Source organism: Daphnia pulex, chromosome 3 (genome assembly GCF_021134715.1).
Source record: "Daphnia pulex isolate KAP4 chromosome 3, ASM2113471v1".
Classification (NCBI taxonomy): Eukaryota; Metazoa; Arthropoda; class Branchiopoda; order Diplostraca; family Daphniidae; genus Daphnia; species Daphnia pulex.
Window position 1 is genome coordinate 6,430,175 of NC_060019.1, and position 20,663 is coordinate 6,450,837.

The window sequence follows — 20,663 nt, forward strand, 5'->3', positions numbered from 1 at the left end:
AACTTTTAGGAATAAGCATCAGAGAGCTTTACTTGGCAGTGCTTCAAACTCTAATTAATTTGACTAAGGTAAGGATTGGTTACACTTTAATAACTAAAAAATAAAAAAATGTGTTGCATTATTGTTTTTAAATGTCAATGGTGTACAAGAGAATCAGCTTTTGCACCATTCCAAAATTTAATAACTGAAATAACCAACCAAGAAAATGTCGATGTCCGTTCTTCTAGGATCACTACTTCCTCAAAAGGATCATTTTACGAAAAATGCTGAACATGTGAAATTAAATTTCATCGACAGGTACAAAAAAGGTCTTGAATTCAAATTAGATTTATTGTGACTATATTTTTTCTTCGTATAGATTTTGGTCTGTCCTAACCATTAGACAGAAGGACTAGAAGAAATTTCTGGTAAAGTTTTGAAAACTCCTAAGTGTTTACGTCTTCGTGTATGAAAGCTGTTATTTATAGAGAAACACGATTTTTTCCGGGGAACCCATGAAAAAATGGACCTGCAATCTGCTGGAAATTGTCTAATCAAAATTATTTAGTCAGACCTTATCTTTTGTCGCTGATCTGCCAATTCTTATCTTTTGTGTCGTGTAGATCTGTTTGTATGAATGTGTTGAAGAATTGCTAACTTCTAAAACACAATTACATAGATTTAGTTGTGTTTTACATTACGAAAATCAGTCAAGTTACCAATATTAAATGTCGCCCTCTTTTCATGTAAAGTAAAGATTTTTACAAATTTCGTAACGGTGAGGCAATAGTTTGGACACGTACAAATGGTATCCCTGACCCATTCGACCAGTTCAAAAACCAACACTCTGATTGAAACTTTCTACATTACAATTGTATTTTAGAAATTTTAATGTAGCACAACACATTTTTAAGTAACAGTAATACTTTGGCAATGCAGTCGTCACAGCAAACGAGTCCATCTTCTTCACATATTTTTGTCCTCTCTCCAAGATAATGAGACAGCATTGAATTGCGACAAAAAGTAATTACTATGATTACTTTGAAACAATAATTACATTACGACGAGGATATGATTACTATGTTTGTTCACACCAATTCAAAATGCGTCATCTGTGAATAAACAACCGGAAACGTTACTCACAACAAAGCAAATTTACAAAATGTTTCAATTTTTAACATAAGGGATTTAAATTTAAAAAAAACAATACCTTGCATAGACCCACCATTCGATTTGGCTGAGTAGAATTTCTCTCGCTATCGGGTAGACCAGCATGATATGGTGCCGGGGAGAAACCAAATTTGGAGAAGGATTATAGCTTCAATTGCTTCTTCATCTTTTCCAAATTTCTTCTGATCAATTGGGAAAATAGATACGCTGACCAATGAAATGTAACGATCAAGGGTGCTGTTCAACACTTCGTATTCCTGTTATTGCAATACGCGAAAATCATGGCAATAACTTTAAAAAACAAAAAAAGCAATTGTCACTTTTGCTGATGAACAATCACTCGCTTCCAAAGTTTCCAACCATGAATATATTGACTCATACAGATTAAAAGAGCAATGAACAGCACTAAGAGTATAAAAAACAATTGTTTGAGCCATCATCTTATTTCAATTAGACACCAAATGAAAATAACCCTAAAATAACATTTACTGATAGGTGTACTTGTGATGAAACATTAGAATCGGTATAATTATTCATTTCTTGCACTTCTTTTAATACATGTAAAAAATATTTGATGAAAAGTAAAGACGAAAAGAAAAAATCAAAAAATAAAATTGTTTTCCAAGATTACTCCTATCCCCCAATATCCTTCTTCCCATACTTATGCGATTCGCTATTCACCATCGTAACAGACCCAATCACTCTTGAATACCTCGTTAGTAAACATGAATCGACAAGCCGCCTAACAAGATGGGCTATCTACTTTCAACAGTTCGACATGGAGATCAAATACTGGCCCGGAAAACTGAATCTAATGCTGATGCGTTTAACCGCATACCGGTATACCTGATTGTGTCTAATAATCGCAATTGACGAATGGATAATCGCTCAACACAAAGAAAGTTTCTGCCAAATATTAATGGTAGAAAAAAATAAGCCAAAGAAATTCGACCAGGAAGACAAATTTCAAATCCTACCCAAAAGCCTTCTGGCCTCTCCAGGAGGAAGGATAGTAGTACTTGCGAAACTATGCAAGGTAATCCTGGTAACTTTTCACAGCCATGAATTAGCAGCTCATCAAGGTATTGAAAAGACTGTAGAAAACATGCGTGGTAAATAATTTTGGCCAAAATTAGCAAAAGATGTTCGGATTCAAATAATAAATTGCCTGATATGTGCTAAAAGGAAAGTTTCCGGGACCTGAAAAACTCCTCTACAACCATTCCTCATTGCAGAATACAACTGGCAATGAATGACGCGAGATACTCAGGGCCCCGTATGTTTCAGCAGTCAAAAGGGTAATACCCATATCTATTGGTCATAAAACGTAATCTTAACGCAATACGTAACTCGCTAATCGATCGCATTCCCACTGAAAAGCACAACAGCCCAATCATGGGAAAATTTACCAACATGTGTTGAACGAATAAGGTATTCCTTCTGAAATCCTAACTGACGAAGGTTCCAACTTCATGTCAAACGCAAACAACTCGGAATCAAACAACTCCGTACAACAATTTTTTTCATCCACAATGGCAGGGTCGAACAGTGAACATCAAACAATCATTGATATGGTTACTTTACCCCAGAGAACAAAGCGTGAAGAGAATTCTTTCAGCATTGGACCAGAAGCAAACCAAAATCTTCTGGATTTCACAACATTGATTAATCGTCTGTAAGTTCAACGTAAAGAAGTAACATTTCTTCTTGAAGCTCGCGTATTCGTGGAATCAACCGTAAAAAATTTAACCGTGGTTACAGCGAATCACACAAAGCAAAAGAAACTCTGGTAAGGCACTCTATAAAACCCGTCTCAGTAAAGAAAATTTGCATTTTATTATATGAAAATAGATACTAAAAACGCCGTTGTAGACGACTCTGCAATTTCTGATTCCCTTTGCAACCTTCATATAGTGAACTAGCAAGTTGCCTCAAAGAAACTGATTTGGAGGTTTAACCATAAAGCCTTACAGTTCATATCATATCGCATCAGGAGCATGCATTCAATGGATGTTGTAGTAAAATCAAGCGTTCACACTGCTGGTAACCCGTTACCATTTATTGTTTTAATTACATTAAATTAAACGTTAATCATATTTTCTGTCAGATGGGATACTGTCAGATGACGTGGGTTTGGGGAAAATGCGGTCTATGATAGCACTGATCGTACGTTAAAAATAAATGCCGAGTTGAATCAATTTTCTGGTGTAATAGCTTTAATTTTCTGTCCTAAAATTGTCGTAGCGAAAGCGAGTCATCCGCTATACGATTTTCTTTAAACATGGTTTAGCATGAATTGATTGATCATTTTTTTTAAATATGTATTTTCTTGAGCCTGGTGCCTTAGACCGCTCGGCCATCCTGACCTCATCAGATCTACCTAAATTCCTTTGCATTACAGATGTGGGATTAAAACTCTTCTAACTCATTCAAGAGTTCCTTGTCCTAGAATGTTTATACCAGGACAACAATTGTATTATGTTGTATTGCTTACTAATATTTATTTTCCCAAGCGATTTCATCCCATATTGTCTAGTGGTTAGGATACCTGGCTCTCACCCAGGTGGTCCGCGTTCAATTCCCGGTATGGGAAAAGAAGAACTAGACAATTTTGCAAGTTTTGGCAATTTTTGTCAAATACATCTGGCAAACAGTTTCTGCGTTTCCAGAACTATTGCAATCGGCTTGACTTACATACATACGAGACAAAATCTTTCTAGTACATTGGATATACTAAGTACATCGACATGTTTCCATCGAGACTCCTTCAGAAAATGGTTTCTTTGCAAGAAATATCGCCAAGGAATAAGAAATTACATCTATGTCAATTATTCATGTGTGAACGAAAAAGAAATGAACAACTATATTTTACCTAAAGAGTAACATTTGTGTAAATTGACTTCAATTCCGTAGGTTGACTAGTCTGCTAAGAAATAGCAATAAGAGCTAAACTGCGATGGCTGAGAATTGAACTCGGGTCATTTGTTTGGAAGGCAACTATGCTAACCACTATACCACGATCGCCTGACGTAAGTTAGCGGCATCATTTCCGTATTGTCACATCTTTTTAAATTAAAGTAAATCGACCAGTATTACCACTTGATGACCTTGTATCTTGGTACATTAAGCATTCTCTATCACTATATCAAAGCAATCTCTCTAATTATGTTGCAACGCGATGATCATGTGTATTCAGATAATGAAATGTTTGTCAGGAGTGGGATTTGAACAGACGCCTTCATTGAAGACCAGAATACTTCAACTTTCTTATTGAAGCAAGGATTCTGTCTTTGAGTCTGGCGCCTTAGACCGCTCGGCCATCCTGAACTCATCAGATCTACCTAAATTCCTTTGCCCTACAGATGTAGCATTAAAATTCTTCTAACTCATTCAAGAGTTCCTCGCCCTAGGCGATTTATACCAGGACAACAATTTTATTACGTTCTATTGCGTTTGAATATGTATTTTTTTCGAATATGTATTTTCTTGAGTCAGGTGCCTTAGACCGCTCGGCCATCCTGACCTCATCAGATCTACCTAAATTCCTTTGCATTACAGATGTGGGATTAAAACTCTTCTAACTCATTCAAGAGTTCCTTGTCCTAGGCTGTTTATACCAGGACAACAATTGTATTATGTTGTATTGATTTGGAATATGTATTTTCCCAAAGGATTTCATCCCATATTGTCTAGTGGTTAGGATACCTGGCTCTCACCCAGGAGGCCCAGGTTCAATTCCCGGTATGGGAAAAGAAGAACTGTACAATTTTGCAAGTTTTGGCTATTTTTGTCAAATACATCTGGCAAACAGTTTCTGCGTTTCCAGAACTATTGCAATCGGCTTGACTTACATACATACGAGCCAAAATCTTTCTAGTACATTGGATATACTAAGTACATCAGCATGTTTCCATCGAGACTCCTTTAGAAAATGGTTTCTTTGCAAGAAATATCGCCAAGGAATAAGAAATTACATCTATGTCAATTATTCATGTGTGAACGAAAAAGAAATGAACAACTATATTTTACCTAAAGAGTAACATTTGTGTAAATTGACTTCAATTCCGTAGGTTGACTAGTCTGCTAAGAAATAGCAATAAGAGCTAAACTGCGATGGCTGAGAATTGAACTCGGGTCATTTGTTTGGAAGGCAACTATGCTAACCACTATACCACGATCGCCTTACGTAAGTTAGCGGCATCATTTCCGTATTGTCACATCTTTTTAAATTAAAGTAAATCGACCAGTATTACCACTTGATGACCTTGTATCTTGGTACATTAAGCATTCTCTATCACTATATCAAAGCAATCTCTCTAATTATGTTGCAACGCGATGATCATGTGTATTCAGATAATGAAATGTTTGTCAGGAGTGGGATTTGAACAGACGCCTTCATTGAAGACCAGAATACTTCAACTTCTCTTATTGAAGCAAGGATTCTGTCTTTGAGTCTGGCGCCTTAGACCGCTCGGCCATCCTGAACTCATCAGATCTACCTAAATTCCTTTGCCCTACAGATGTAGCATTAAAATTCTTCTAACTCATTCAAGAGTTCCTCGCCCTAGGCGATTTATACCAGGACAACAATTTTATTACGTTCTATTGCGTTTGAATATGTATTTTTTTCGAATATGTATTTTCTTGAGTCAGGTGCCTTAGACCGCTCGGCCATCCTGACCTCATCAGATCTACCTAAATTCCTTTGCATTACAGATGTGGGATTAAAACTCTTCTAACTCATTCAAGAGTTCCTTGTCCTAGGCTGTTTATACCAGGACAACAATTGTATTATGTTGTATTGATTTGGAATATGTATTTTCCCAAAGGATTTCATCCCATATTGTCTAGTGGTTAGGATACCTGGCTCTCACCCAGGAGGCCCGGGTTCAATTCCCGGTATGGGAAAAGAGGAACTGTACAATTTTGCAAGTTTTGGCTATTTTTGTCAAATACATCTGGCAAACAGTTTCTGCGTTTCCAGAACTATTGCAATCGGCTTGACTTACATACATACGAGCCAAAATCTTTCTAGTACATTGGATATACTAAGTACATCAGCATGTTTCCATCGAGACTCCTTTAGAAAATGGTTTCTTTGCAAGAAATATCGCCAAGGAATAAGAAATTACATCTATGTCAATTATTCATGTGTGAACGAAAAAGAAATGAACAACTATATTTTACCTAAAGAGTAACATTTGTGTAAATTGACTTCAATTCCGTTGGTTGACTAGTCTGCTAAGAAATAGCAATAATAGTTAAACTGCGATGGCCGAGAATCGAACTCGGGTCAATTGCTTGGAAGGCAACTATGCTAACCATTATACCACCATCGCTTAACGTGAGTTAGCGACATCATTTGCGTATTGTCACATCTTTTAAAATTACAAAAAATCGACCAGTATTACCACTTGATGACCTTGTATCGTGGTACATTAAGCATTCTCTATCACTATATCAAAGCAATCTCTCTAATTATGTTGCAACGCGATGATTATGTGTATTCAGATAACGATATGTTTGTCAGGAGTGGGATTTGAACCCACGCCTTCATTGAAAACCAGAATACTGCAACTTCTCTTATTAAAGCAAGGATTCCGTCCTTGAGTCTGGCGCCTTAGACCGCTCGGCCATCCTGACCACATCAGATCTACCTAAATTCCTTTGCCCTACAGATGTGGCATTAAAATTCTTCAAACTCATTCAAGAGTTCCTTGCCCTAGGCGATTGATACCAGGACAACAATTGTATTACGTTCTATTGCGTTTGAATATGTATTTTTTTTAATATGTATTTTCTTTAGTCAGGTGCCTTTGACCGCTCGGCCTTCATCAGATCTACCTATATTCCTTTGCATTACAGATGTGGGATTAAAACTCTTCTAACTCATTCAAGAGTTCCTTGTCCTAGGCTGTTTATACCAGGACAACAATTGTATTATGTTGTATTGATTTGGAATATGTATTTTCCCAAGCGATTTCATCCCATATTGTCTAGTGGTTAGGATACCTGGCTCTCACCCAGGAGGCCCGGGTTCAATTCCCGGTATGGGAAAAGAGGAATGTAAAATTTTTCAAGTTTTGGCCATTTTTGTCAAATACATCTGTCAAACAGTTTCTGCGTTTCCAGAACTATTGCAATCGGCTTGACTTACATACATACGAGCCAAAATCTTTCTAGTACATTGGATATACTAAGTACATTAGCATGTTTCCATCGAGACTCCTTCAGAAAATGGTTTCTTTGCAAGAAATATCGCCAAGGAATAAGAAATTACATCTATGTCAATTATTCATGTGTGAACGAAAAAAAAATGAACAACTATATTTTACCTAAAGAGTAACATTTGTGTAAATTGACTTCAATTCCGTTGGTTGACTAATCTGCTAAGAAATAGCAATAATAGTTAAACTGCGATGGCCGAGAAACGAACTCGGGTCAATTGCTTGGAAGGCAACTATGCTAACCACTATACCACCATCGCTTGACGTAAGTTAGCGTCATCATTTTCGTATTGTCAAATCTTTTTAAATTACAGAAAATCGACCAGTATTACCACTTGATGACCTTGTATCGTGGTACATTAAGCATTCTCTATCACTATATCAAAGCAATCTCTCTAATTATGTTGCAACGCGATGATCATGTGTATTCAGATAACGATATGTTTGTCAGGAGTGGGATTTGAACCCATGCCTTCATTGAAGACCAGAATACTGCAACTTCTCTTATTGAAGCAAGGATTCCGTCCTTGAGTCTGGCGCCTCAGACCGCTCGGCCATCCTGACCACATCAGATCTACCTAAATTCCTTTGCCCTACAGATGTGGCATTAAAATTCTTCTAACTCATTCAAGAGTTCCTTGCCCTAGGCGAATTATACCAGGACAAAAATTGTATTACGTTCTATTGCGTTTGAATATGTATTTTTTTCGAATATGTATTTTCTTGAGTCAGGTGCCTTAGACCGCTCGGCCATCCTGACCTCATCAGATCTACCTAAATTCCTTTGCATTACAGATGTGGGATTAAAACTCTTCTAACTCATTCAAGAGTTCCTTGTCCTAGGCTGTTTATACCAGGAAACAATTGTATTATGTTGTATTGATTTGGAATATGTATTTTCCAAAGGATTTCATCTCATATTGTCTAGTGGTAAGGATACCTGGCTCTCATCCAGGAGGCCCGGGTTCAATTCCCGGTATGGGAAAAAAGGAACTGTACAATTTGGCAACTTTTGGCCATATTTGTCAAATACATCTGGCAAACAGATTCTGCGTTTCCAAAACTATTGCAATCGGCTTGACTTACATACATACGGGCCAAAATCTTTCTAGTACATTGGATATACTAAGTACAGTATGGTCCAAAAAAATCCGAACAACCTAAAAGCCACCTATCAGTCATGCGGGAACTATGTTATGCTTTTTGGTCCTAATTTTGGGGGCTAAGAACAAAGCGAAAGGTGGGAATAAGGAAAAAGGAGTAATAGGCTCATTTAGCCACCGGTCATGCCTTTCCCCCCAAAAAAATTATGAATGAAACCAGACAGGCTGTCTGGAATTTCCTTTGCGGGTAAAAACGAATAACCGCATTGCAATAGCCTTAGGCTTTATGCCCTAGGCTCACCGTCAATATTTTGACAAGTGACAAGAAAAGGAAAAAGCTGTCCCAATCCTGCACCATGAAGCGGGAAAAATTCAAAGTTATCGTAATGTTGCTTTGAATCACGTTTATCATGCAAGTCAATTTTGACCGAATGTCGTGACGTCAATGAAATCATTTCATTGGCGATTATTAATCATTTCCTATTTTTTTTCCTATCCCATCATTTAATTAAAGAAGTAATGAAAAACGACAATTTGATTGTCAATTTAACGAGAATTCATTTTTTAGAAATGCCGAGATCTGAACTCGGGACCTCAGGGGTCGGAGATAACTACCGTAACCACTAGACCAACACAGATTGAGTTATACAGTTTTATTTACAAAATAAAAACAAAACAAGAATTTCAATATTTAGTATAATGCCCTTCAGCCTGACAACAGAAGTCTAAACGAGAGACCATTGAATCAGACAATCTTTCCCAGTATCTCAGTCCCAGTCTAGTGGATACGGGGGTTTTCTTCTACCCCTAAAGTCTCGAGTTCAAATCTCGGCATCTCTAAAAAATGAAATCTCGTTTAATTGACAATCAAATTGTCGTTTTTCATTACTTCTTTAATTAAATGATGTGATAGGAAAAAAATAGGAAATGATTAATAATCGCCAATGAAATGATTTCATTGACATCACGACATTCGGTCAAAATTGACTTGCAAGAAACGTGATTCAAAGCAACATTACGATAACTTTGAATTTTTCCCGCTTTATGGTGCAGGATTTGGACAGCTTTTTCCTTTTCTTGTTACTTGTCGAAATATTGACGGTGAGCCTAGGGCCTAAGGCCTAAGGCTATTGCAATGCGGTTATTCGTTTTTACCCGCAAAGGAAATTTCAGACAGCCTGTCTGGTTTCATTCATGATTTTTTTTGGGGGGAAAGGCATGACCGGTGGCTAAATGAGCCTATTACTCCTTTTTCCTTCTTCCCACCTTTCGCTTTGTTCTTAGCCCCCAAAATTAGGACCAAAAGTGAAACATAGTTTCCCGCAATGTGGGTAGGTGGCTTTCAAAATAAAATCGGTGTTCGGATTTTTTTGGACCATACTGTACATCAGCATGTTTCCATCGAGACTCCTTCAGAAAATGGTTTCTTTGCAAGAAATATCGCCAAGGAACAAGATTCCTTCGGTAATATCCTTCGGTAATTTTTTTAAACGTTAAAGAGACAGAAAATAAAGGTTATGGTAGATTAATACATACTATAACGTTTGAAAAATTCTGTTTCCCTTTATTCTCTTTCATAATTTATTCTTTATCTTTATAACTAATTGACTAATAATCTGTTAATATTATGAGTGGTGCGACTTAGGTGTGGCGGAGGCTTCGCCCCGCCACCCCACGTCGCACTTCATGTTTAGATTAAGTTTTAGCAATATTTATTACTATAGTAACATGGAATTGGAAAAATTATTAGTTACATATAAACTATAAAGAAATGGATGTGGTGTTATAGCAGTTAGATTAAACCACCGCTGAAAAAATCTTAATTCAGGCATATAACCTAAGTGATTTATGATCGGTTCCGAAATCGATACCGATGGTAGCGTCGCTAGCGATATTACCATAGATTTACTTCGTCTTTCGTTACATTGTTTGGTGTACACACCAACCGGACCACGCTTTCCCTTAGACATTATGTCTATGTTAGTCTAATGGTTAGCAACCCGAGCCGCTACTCGTATGGTTCGGGGTTAGAATCTCGATCAAGTCATTTAGGAAATTCAAATTTGTAACTTTTGAAAAATTACACTTATAAAACTTTCGGAGGTAAATGGAAGTGGAAGATCGGTGGTAACTCTTCACGACCGCCAAAAGATCTTGATGACCGTAGAGAGGACAAGGGAAGAAGAGAGAGATGACCCAGAGCTTCAAAATGAGTATGATCAAACATTTTTAAAATGTTCCTCAACTTCTTGGTTGATGACTAACTGTTAAAAAAAAGGGGAATAGAAATTTTACTTGATCAAAAAATTTATTAAAATCAAGATCATCATTTATTAAAAACAGTAAACAAAAAGAGGAAATAATAAGAACAATAAAGACGAAATCGAACAAGAACAATAAAAATAAAATCAAATATCATCAAAATATCAATATCATATCATGAAAACTTGTCTTGCTAAGGAAGATTCAAACTTTTTTTCTTTTTGTTTACACTGCTGAGCACTCACTGCACTGACAGTTGGAAGGTTAAGCAAACAAAGCGAATTCACTAACTAGGATTCGGCAACCAGCTAGGTAACAAATACGCAAATTAAATTTTTAAAACAGTAATTAAAACAAATGAAAAAATCGTTCCGCAATGTATCAAATTTTGACAGAATTATGTACAAAATTTGGTGACGATTGGTCATTCAGGGAAGAAACGTATAAAGGAACACTAAATGGACATTAAACCCTCTGAATTTCACTACTAGCTACTACTACCCTACCCCCTATACCCAACACCCTATATTGTTAAGGACCTTCGTATATAAATATACCTCAGGGATAAGAAATTACATCTATGTCAATTATTCATGTGTGAACGAAAAAGAAATGAACAACTATATTTTACCTAAAGAGTAACATTTGTGTAGATTAGCTAAGAAATAGCTAAAATAGCTAAACTGCGATGGCCGTGAATTGAACTCGGGTCAATTGCTTGGAAGTCAACTATGCTAACCACTATACTACAATGGCTTGACGTTACTTAGCGTCATCATTTCCGTATTGTCACATCTTTTTGAATTACAGAAAATTGACCAGTATTACCACTTGATGACATTGTATCGTGGTACATTAAGCATTCTCTATCACTATATCAAAGCAATCTCTCTAATTATTTTGCAACGCGATGATCATGTGTATTCAGAAAATGATATGTTTGTCAGGAGTGGGATTTGAACCCACGCCTTCATTGAAGACCAAAATACTACAACTTCTCTTATTGAAGCAAGGATTCCGTCCGTGAGACTGGCGCCTTAGACCACTCGGCCATCCTGACCATATCACATCTACCTAAATTCCTTTGCCCTACAGATGTGGCATTAAAATTCTTCTAACTCATTCAAGAGTTCCTTGCCCTAGGCGATTTATACCAGGACAACAATTGTATTACGTTCTATTGCGTTTTAATATGTATTTTTTCTTAATATGTATTTTCTTGAGTCTGGTGCCTAAGACCGCTCGGCCATCCTGACCTCATCAGATCTACCTAAATTCCTTTGCATTACAGATGTGGGATTAAAACTCTTCTAACTCATTCAAGAGTTCCTTGTCCTAGGCTGTTTATACCAGGACAACAATTGTATTATGTTGTATTGCATTGGAATATGTATTTTCCCAAAGGATTTCATCCTTTACTGTCTAGTGGTTAGGATCCCTGGCTCTCACCCAGGAGGCCCGGGTTCAATTCCCGGTATGGGAAAAGAGGAATGTAACATTTTGCAAGTTTTGGCCATTTTTGTCAAATATGTCTGGAAAACAGTTTCTGCGTTTCCAGAACTATTGCAATCGGCTTGACTTACATACATACGAGCCAAAATCTATCTAGTAAATTGGATATACTAATTACATCAGCATGTTTCCATCGAGACTCCTTAAGAAAATGGTTTCTTTGCAAGAAATATCGCCAAGGAATAAGAAATTACATCTATGTCAATTATTCATATGTGAACGAAAAAGAAATGAACAACTATATTTTACCTAAAGAGTAACATTTGTGTTAATTGACTTCAATTCCGTAGGTTGACTAGTCTGCTAAGAAATAGCAATAATAGCTAAACTGCGATGGCCGAGAATCGAACTCGGGTCAATTGCTTGGAAGGCAACTATGCTAACCATTATACCACCATCGCTTGACGTAAGTTAGCGACATCATTTGCGTATTGTCACATCTTTTAAAATTACAGAAAATCGACCAGTATTACCACTTGATGACCTTGTATCGTGGTACATTAAGCATTCTCTATCACTATATCAAAGCAATCTCTCTAATTATGTTGCAACGCGATGATTATGTGTATTCAGATAACGATATGTTTGTCAGGAGTGGGATTTGAACCCACGCCTTCATTGAAGACCAGAATACTGCAACTTCTCTTATTGAAGCAAGGATTCCGTCCTTGAGTCTGGCGCCTTAGACCGCTCGGCCATCCTGACCACATCAGATCTACCTAAATTCCTTTGCCTTACAGATGTGGCATTAAAATTCTTCAAACTCATTCAAGAGTTCCTTGCCCTAGGCGATTGATACCAGGACAACAATTGCATTACGTTCTATTGCGTTTGAATATGTATTTTTTTTAATATGTATTTTCTTTAGTCAGGTGCCTTAGACCGCTCGGCCTTCATCAGATCTACCTAAATTCCTTTGCATTAAAGATGTGGGATTAAAACTCTTCTAACTCATTCAAGAGTTCCTTGTCCTAGGCTGTTTATACCAGGACAACAATTGTATTATGTTGTATTGATTTGGAATATGTATTTTTCCAATCGATTTCATCCCATATTGTCTAGTGGTTAGGATACCTGGCTCTCACCCAGGAGGCCCGGGTTCAATTCCCGGTATGGGAAAAGAGGAATGTAAAATTTTGCAAGTTTTGGCCATTTTTGTCAAATACATCTGTCAAACAGTTTCTGCGTTTCCAGAAATATTGCAATCGGCTTGACTTACATACATACGAGCCAAAATCTTTCTAGTACATTGGATATACTAAGTACATTAGCATGTTTCCATCGAGACTCCTTCAGAAAATGGTTTCTTTGCAAGAAATATCGCCAAGGAATAAGAAATTACATCTATGTCAATTATTCATGTGTGAACGAAAAAGAAATGAACAACTATATTTTACCTAAAGAGTAACATTTGTGTAAATTGACTTCAATTCCGTTGGTTGACTAGTCTGCTAAGAAATAGCAATAATAGTTAAACTGCGATGGCCGAGAATCGAACTCGGGTCAATTGCTTGGAAGGCAACTATGCTAACCACTATACCACCATCGCTTGAAGTAAGTTAGCGTCATCATTTTCGTAATGTCACATCTTTTTAAATTACAGAAAATCGACCAGTATTACCAATTGATGACCTTGTATCGTGGTACATTAAGCATTCTCTATCACTATATCAAAGCAATCTCTCTAATTATGTTGCAACGCGATGATCATGTGTATTCAGATAACGATATGTTTGTCAGGAGTGGGATTTGAACCCATGCCTTCATTGAAGACCAGAATACTGCAACTTCTCTTATTGAAGCAAGGATTCCGTCCTTGAGTCTGGCGCCTCAGACCGCTCGGCCATCCTGACCACATCAGATCTACCTAAATTCCTTTGCCCTACAGATATGGCATTAAAATTCTTCTAACTCATTCAAGAGTTCCTTGCCCTAGGCGAATTATACCAGGACAAAAATTGTATTACGTTCTATTGCGTTTGAATATGTATTTTTTTCGAATATGTATTTTCTTGAGTCAGGTGCCTTAGACCGCTCGGCCATCCTGACCTCATCAGATCTACCTAAATTCCTTTATTACAGATGTGGGATTAAAACTCTTCTAACTCATTCAAGAGTTCCTTGTCCTAGGCTGTTTATACCAGGAAACAATTGTATTATGTTGTATTGATTTGGAATATGTATTTTCCAAAGGATTTCATCTCATATTGTCTAGTGGTAAGGACTAGTGGTAAGGATACCTGGCTCTCATCCAGGAGGCCCGGGTTCAATTCCCGGTATGGGAAAAAAGGAACTGTACAATTTGGCAACTTTTGGCCATATTTGTCAAATACATCTGGCAAACAGATTCTGCGTTTCCAAAACTATTGCAATCGGCTTGACTTACATACATACGAGCCAAAATTTTTCTAGTACATTGGATATACTAAGTACATTAGCATGTTTCCATCGAGACTCCTTCAGAAAATGGTTTCTTTGCAAGAAATATCGCCAAGGAATAAGAAATTACATCTATGTCAATTATTCATGTGTGAACGAAAAAGAAATGAACAACTATATTTTACCTAATGAGTAACATTTGTGTAAATTGACTTCAATTCCGTAGGTTGACTAGTCTGCTAAGAATTAGCAATAATAGCTTAACTGCGATGGCCGAGAATCGAACTCGGGTCAATTGCTTGGAAGGCAACTATGCTAACCACTATACCACCATCGCTTGAAGTAAGTTAGCGTCATCATTTTCGTAATGTCACATCTTTTTAAATTACAGAAAATCGACCAGTATTACCACTTGATGACCTTGTATCGTGGTACATTAAGCATTCTCTATCACTATATCAAAGCAATCTCTCTAATTATGTTGCAACGCGATGATCATGTGTATTCAGATAACGATATGTTTGTCAGGAGTGGGATTTGAACCCATGCCTTCATTGAAGACCAGAATACTGCAACTTCTCTTATTGAAGCAAGGATTCCGTCCTTGAGTCTGGCGCCTCAGACCGCTCGGCCATCCTGACCACATCAGATCTACCTAAATTCCTTTGCATTACAGATATGGCATTAAAATTCTTCTAACTCATTCAAGAGTTCCTTGTCCTAGGCTGTTTATACCAGGACAACCATTGTATTATGTTGTATTGATTTGGAATATGTATTCTCCCAAGTGATTTCTCCCCATATTGTCTAGTGGTTAGGATACCTGGCTCTCACCCAGGAGGCCCGGGTTCAACTCCCGGTATGGGTAAAGAGGAATGCACAACTTTGCAAGTTTTGGCCATGTTTGTCAAATACATCTGGCAAACAGTTTCTGCGTTTCCAGAACTATTGCAATCGGCTTGACTTACATACATACGGGCCAAAATCTTTCTAGTACATTGGATATACTAAGTACATCAGCATGTTTCCATCGAGACTCCTTCAGAAAATGGTTTCTTTGCAAGAAATATCGCCAAGGAACAAGATTCCTTCGGTAATATCCTTCGGTAATTTTTTTAAACGTTAAAGAGACAGAAAATAAAGGTTATGGTAGATTAATACATACTTTAACGTTTGAAAAATTCTGTTTCCCTTTATTCTCTTTCATAATTTATTCTTTATCTTTATAACTAATTGACTAATAATCTGTTAATATTATGAGTGGTGCGACTTAGGTGTGGCGGAGGCTTCGCCCCGCCACCCCACGTCGCACTTCATGTTTAGATTAAGTTTTAGCAATATTTATTACTATAGTAACATGGAATTGGAAAAATTATTAGTTACATATAAACTATAAAGAAATGGATGTGGTGTTATAGCAGTTAGATTAAACCACCGCTGAAAAAATCTTAATTCAGGCATATAACCTAAGTGATTTATGATCGGTTCCGAAATCGATACCGATGGTAGCGTCGCTAGCGATATTATCATAGATTTACTTCGTCTTTCGTTACATTGTTTGGTGTACACACCAACCGGACCACGCTTTCCCTTAGACATTATGTCTATGTTAGTCTAATGGTTAGCAACCCGAGCCGCTACTCGTATGGTTCGGGGTTAGAATCTCGATCAAGTCATTTAGGAAATTCAAATTTGTAACTTTTGAAAAATTACACTTATAAAACTTTCGGAGGTAAATGGAAGTGGAAGATCGGTGGTAACTCTTCACGACCGCCAAAAGATCTTGATGACCGTAGAGAGGACAAGGGAAGAAGAGAGAGATGACCCAGAGCTTCAAAATGAGTATGATCAAACATTTTTAAAATGTTCCTCAACTTCTTGGTTGATGACTAACTGTTAAAAAAAAGGGGAATAGAAATTTTACTTGATCAAAAAATTTATTAAAATCAAGATCATCATTTATTAAAAACAGTAAACAAAAAGAGGAAATAATAAGAACAATAAAGACGAAATCGAACAAGAACAATAAAAATAAAATCAAATATCATCAAAATATCAATATCATATCATGAAAACTTGTCTTGCTAAGGAAGATTCAAACTTTTTTTCTTTTTGTTTACACTGCTGAGCACTCACTGCACTGACAGTTGGAAGGTTAAGCAAACAAAGCGAATTCACTAACTAGGATTCGGCAACCAGCTAGGTAACAAATACGCAAATTAAATTTTTAAAACAGTAATTAAAACAAATGAAAAAATCGTTCCGCAATGTATCAAATTTTGACAGAATTATGTACAAAATTTGGTGACGATTGGTCATTCAGGGAAGAAACGTATAAAGGAACACTAAATGGACATTAAACCCTCTGAATTTCACTACTAGCTACTACTACCCTACCCCCTATACCCAACACCCTATATTGTTAAGGACCTTCGTATATAAATATACCTCAGGGATAAGAAATTACATCTATGTCAATTATTCATGTGTGAACGAAAAAGAAATGAACAACTATATTTTACCTAAAGAGTAACATTTGTGTAGATTAGCTAAGAAATAGCTATAATAGCTAAACTGCGATGGCCGTGAATTGAACTCGGGTCAATTGCTTGGAAGTCAACTATGCTAACCACTATACTACAATGGCTTGACGTTACTTAGCGTCATCATTTCCGTATTGTCACATCTTTTTGAATTACAGAAAATTGACCAGTATTACCACTTGATGACATTGTATCGTGGTACATTAAGCATTCTCTATCACTATATCAAAGCAATCTCTCTAATTATTTTGCAACGCGATGATCATGTGTATTCAGAAAATGATATGTTTGTCAGGAGTGGGATTTGAACCCACGCCTTCATTGAAGACCAAAATACTACAACTTCTCTTATTGAAGCAAGGATTCCGTCCGTGAGACTGGCGCCTTAGACCACTCGGCCATCCTGACCACATCAGATCTACCTAAATTCCTTTGCCCTACAGATGTGGCATTAAAATTCTTCTAACTCATTCAAGAGTTCCTTGCCCTAGGCGATTTATACCAGGACAACAATTGTATTACGTTCTATTGCGTTTTAATATGTATTTTTTCTTAATATGTATTTTCTTGAGTCTGGTGCCTAAGACCGCTCGGCCATCCTGACCTCATCAGATCTACCTAAATTCCTTTGCATTACAGATGTGGGATTAAAACTCTTCTAACTCATTCAAGAGTTCCTTGTCCTAGGCTGTTTATACCAGGACAACAATTGTATTATGTTGTATTGCATTGGAATATGTATTTTCCAAAAGGATTTCATCCCTTACTGTCTAGTGGTTAGGATCCCTGGCTCTCACCCAGGAGGCCCGGGTTCAATTCCCGGTATGGGAAAAGAGGAATGTAACATTTTGCAAGTTTTGGCCATTTTTGTCAAATATGTCTGGAAAACAGTTTCTGCGTTTCCAGAACTATTGCAATCGGCTTGACTTACATACATACGAGCCAAAATCTATCTAGTAAATTGGATATACTAATTACATCAGCATGTTTCCATCGAGACTCCTTAAGAAAATGGTTTCTTTGCAAGAAATATCGCCAAGAAATAAGAAATTACATCTATGTCAATTATTCATATGTGAACGAAAAAGAAATGAACAACTATATTTTACCTAAAGAGTAACATTTGTGTTAATTGACTTCAATTCCGTAGGTTGACTAGTCTGCTAAGAAATAGCAATAAAAGCTAAACTGCGATGGCCGAGAATCGAACTCGGGTCAATTGCTTGGAAGGCAACTATGCTAACCACTATACCACCATCGCTTGACGTAAGTTAGCGTCATCATTTCCGGATATTCACATCTTTTTAAATTACAGATAATCGACCAGTATTACCACTTGATGACCTTGTATCGTGGTACATTAAGCATTCTCTATCACTATATCACTCTAATTATGTTGCAACGCGATGATCATGTGTATTCAGATAACGATATGTTTGTCAGGAGTGGGATTTGAACCCACGCCTTCATTGAGGACCAGAATACTGCAACTTTTCTTATTGAAGCAAGTATTCCGTCCTTGAGTCTGGCGCCTTAGACAGCTCGGCCATCCTGACCACATCAGATCTATCTAAATTCCTTTGTCGTACAGATGTGGCATTAAAATTCTTCTAACTCATTCAAGAGTTCCTTGTCCTAGGTTGTTTATACCAGGACAACCATTGTATTATGTTGTATTGATATGGAATATGTATTTTCCCCAGCGATTGCATCCCATATTGTCTAGTGGTTAGGATACCTGGCTCTCACCCAGGAGGCCCGGGTTTAATTCCCGGTATGGGAAAAGAGGAATGTAAAATTTTGCAAGTTTTGGCCATTTTTGTCAAATACATCTGGCAAACAGTTTCTGCGTTTCCAGAACTATTCCAATCGGCTTGACTTACATACATACGAGCCAAAATCTTTCTAGTACATTGGATATACTAAGTACATCAGCATGTTTCCATCGAGACTCCTTCAGAAAATGGTTTCTTTGCAAGAAATATCGCCAAGGAATAAGAAATTACATCTATGTCAATTATTCATGTGTGAACGAAAAAGAAATGAACAACTATATTTTACCTAAAGAGTAACATTTGTGTAAATTGACTTCAATTCCGTATTAAGAAAACTTTTGATTTCGAATCTAGATTGAGGTGTCGCCGTGGCAGTTAAAGCAACTATGCTCACTGATGGAAACGACGATTTCAAAAGGCCCAACTTGAGGTTGTTGCAATCTGCTCAGCCGACGAGCGGATTCGACCAAGCAGATTGTTTACGTTACATGACTAAACGAATACACGACACAAGGGATTCTTAAAAACATATTTATTGGGGACACTACGCGGAACAGGCCAGGTGTTAACCAAAGCCATCCCTCAGACTTGCTTACGAAAGTAAGACTTACTCAACACACATAACCGACAGGTTACTGACGGGAGACGACCGACGAGAGACGACGACTGACTACACATAGTCGCTGGCCAGCTTACAACAGTTACGCCCTCTGACGGTACAACAACACGGTAGGGTTCTCACATACGCACACAGATGGGGTGACGGGACAGATTAGATGGACGCAGACGAGCCGTCTGCAACATTCGGCCCTTCCTGACTCGATTTGACACCAACATACAAGCACACAAACAAAACTATTTACATATGATACATGCCATTTGTCAAATCGAAATCAAGCAACAAAGACAAAAAAAAAAAAAATTGGGACGGACCTTAAAACTAACCTTTCCATTCCCTCATTCAAACCCACCCAAGAAAAATAATAAATGTTCAAAAACAAACTAAACTTTCAGAGCTGGGCGGTGGGTAGGGAAATAGCATGGAACCAACACAACAATAAAAAAAACAAAAACAAAAAACAAAGAAAACACCACAAAGACATACCCCAAAAAAAACATGAATGTTCCAACTCAAACTTTCAACCAACTGAAGAGGAGTTCTGTTCTTCGGGATCTCGGTTTCGTAGGAGGGGGAGCAGCTTTAACTTTGGTTCAATTTTCTTCGGATGAGCAGCAACGCACCAGGATAGAAATCTTGCACCACTCGTTGCCTTAGGTCAACCAGATGTTTCGACTTGATGAGACGTGCAGCTTCTCTGAGCTCGCTGAATTGGGCGAAAAAGATGTTGAACGGCTCTGGACGCTCTTTTGGCCACTGGAACTGGTTCTTCGACGAAGTAAAGGGAAGTCTGCCATGCATGAGCTGAAACGGCGAAATGTTTACGTTACTTTTTCTAACCGTGCTGACATCAAACACTTCTGCAGGCAGGTGATAATCCAAATCGTCGTGGTCCATGTTAATAAACGCTGAAAGAGTTGGTGGAATCGTTCCGTTCGTTCTCTTTACCAATCTGGACGTTTTCGGCTGCTCTGTCATCGCGAACACGTGATGAGCTCCCAACTCATTAACTTTCAAAGGACCGGGACGATCCATTCCGACAGAACGAAACTGGCGATCAGGCGAAGGAATAGCTTTCAGCTATACAGCAGGAG

At 37.5% G+C, this 20,663-nt stretch overlaps 12 non-coding genes across 12 annotated transcripts; 4 read left to right on the forward strand and 8 right to left on the reverse strand.

Annotated features, from left to right (window-relative positions):
* Positions 1 to 5,985: 5,985 nt before the first annotated feature.
* Positions 5,986 to 6,057, forward strand: Trnae-cuc. The gene has a single exon. It is a non-coding gene; the product is annotated as a tRNA-Glu (tRNA).
* Positions 6,058 to 6,416: 359 nt separating this feature from the next.
* Positions 6,417 to 6,488, reverse strand: Trnag-ucc. The gene has a single exon. It is a non-coding gene; the product is annotated as a tRNA-Gly (tRNA).
* A 646-nt stretch (positions 6,489 to 7,134) lies between these two features.
* Trnae-cuc lies at positions 7,135 to 7,206 on the forward strand. The gene has a single exon. It is a non-coding gene; the product is annotated as a tRNA-Glu (tRNA).
* Positions 7,207 to 8,289: 1,083 nt separating this feature from the next.
* On the forward strand, positions 8,290 to 8,361 carry Trnae-cuc. Its single transcript has one exon. It is a non-coding gene; the product is annotated as a tRNA-Glu (tRNA).
* A 3,321-nt stretch (positions 8,362 to 11,682) lies between these two features.
* Trnav-cac lies at positions 11,683 to 11,801 on the reverse strand. Its single transcript has 2 exons — positions 11,764 to 11,801; positions 11,683 to 11,727 (listed from the first exon to the last, which is right to left on the reverse strand). It is a non-coding gene; the product is annotated as a tRNA-Val (tRNA).
* A 781-nt stretch (positions 11,802 to 12,582) lies between these two features.
* On the reverse strand, positions 12,583 to 12,654 carry Trnag-ucc. The gene has a single exon. It is a non-coding gene; the product is annotated as a tRNA-Gly (tRNA).
* Positions 12,655 to 12,839: 185 nt separating this feature from the next.
* Trnal-caa lies at positions 12,840 to 12,958 on the reverse strand. The gene is made up of 2 exons: positions 12,921 to 12,958; positions 12,840 to 12,884 (listed from the first exon to the last, which is right to left on the reverse strand). It is a non-coding gene; the product is annotated as a tRNA-Leu (tRNA).
* Positions 12,959 to 13,300: 342 nt separating this feature from the next.
* Trnae-cuc lies at positions 13,301 to 13,372 on the forward strand. The gene has a single exon. It is a non-coding gene; the product is annotated as a tRNA-Glu (tRNA).
* Positions 13,373 to 13,730: 358 nt separating this feature from the next.
* Positions 13,731 to 13,802, reverse strand: Trnag-ucc. The gene has a single exon. It is a non-coding gene; the product is annotated as a tRNA-Gly (tRNA).
* A 1,095-nt stretch (positions 13,803 to 14,897) lies between these two features.
* Trnag-ucc lies at positions 14,898 to 14,969 on the reverse strand. Its single transcript has one exon. It is a non-coding gene; the product is annotated as a tRNA-Gly (tRNA).
* Positions 14,970 to 17,464: 2,495 nt separating this feature from the next.
* Positions 17,465 to 17,583, reverse strand: Trnav-cac. Its single transcript has 2 exons — positions 17,546 to 17,583; positions 17,465 to 17,509 (listed from the first exon to the last, which is right to left on the reverse strand). It is a non-coding gene; the product is annotated as a tRNA-Val (tRNA).
* Positions 17,584 to 18,364: 781 nt separating this feature from the next.
* On the reverse strand, positions 18,365 to 18,436 carry Trnag-ucc. Its single transcript has one exon. It is a non-coding gene; the product is annotated as a tRNA-Gly (tRNA).
* Positions 18,437 to 20,663: the final 2,227 nt, after the last annotated feature.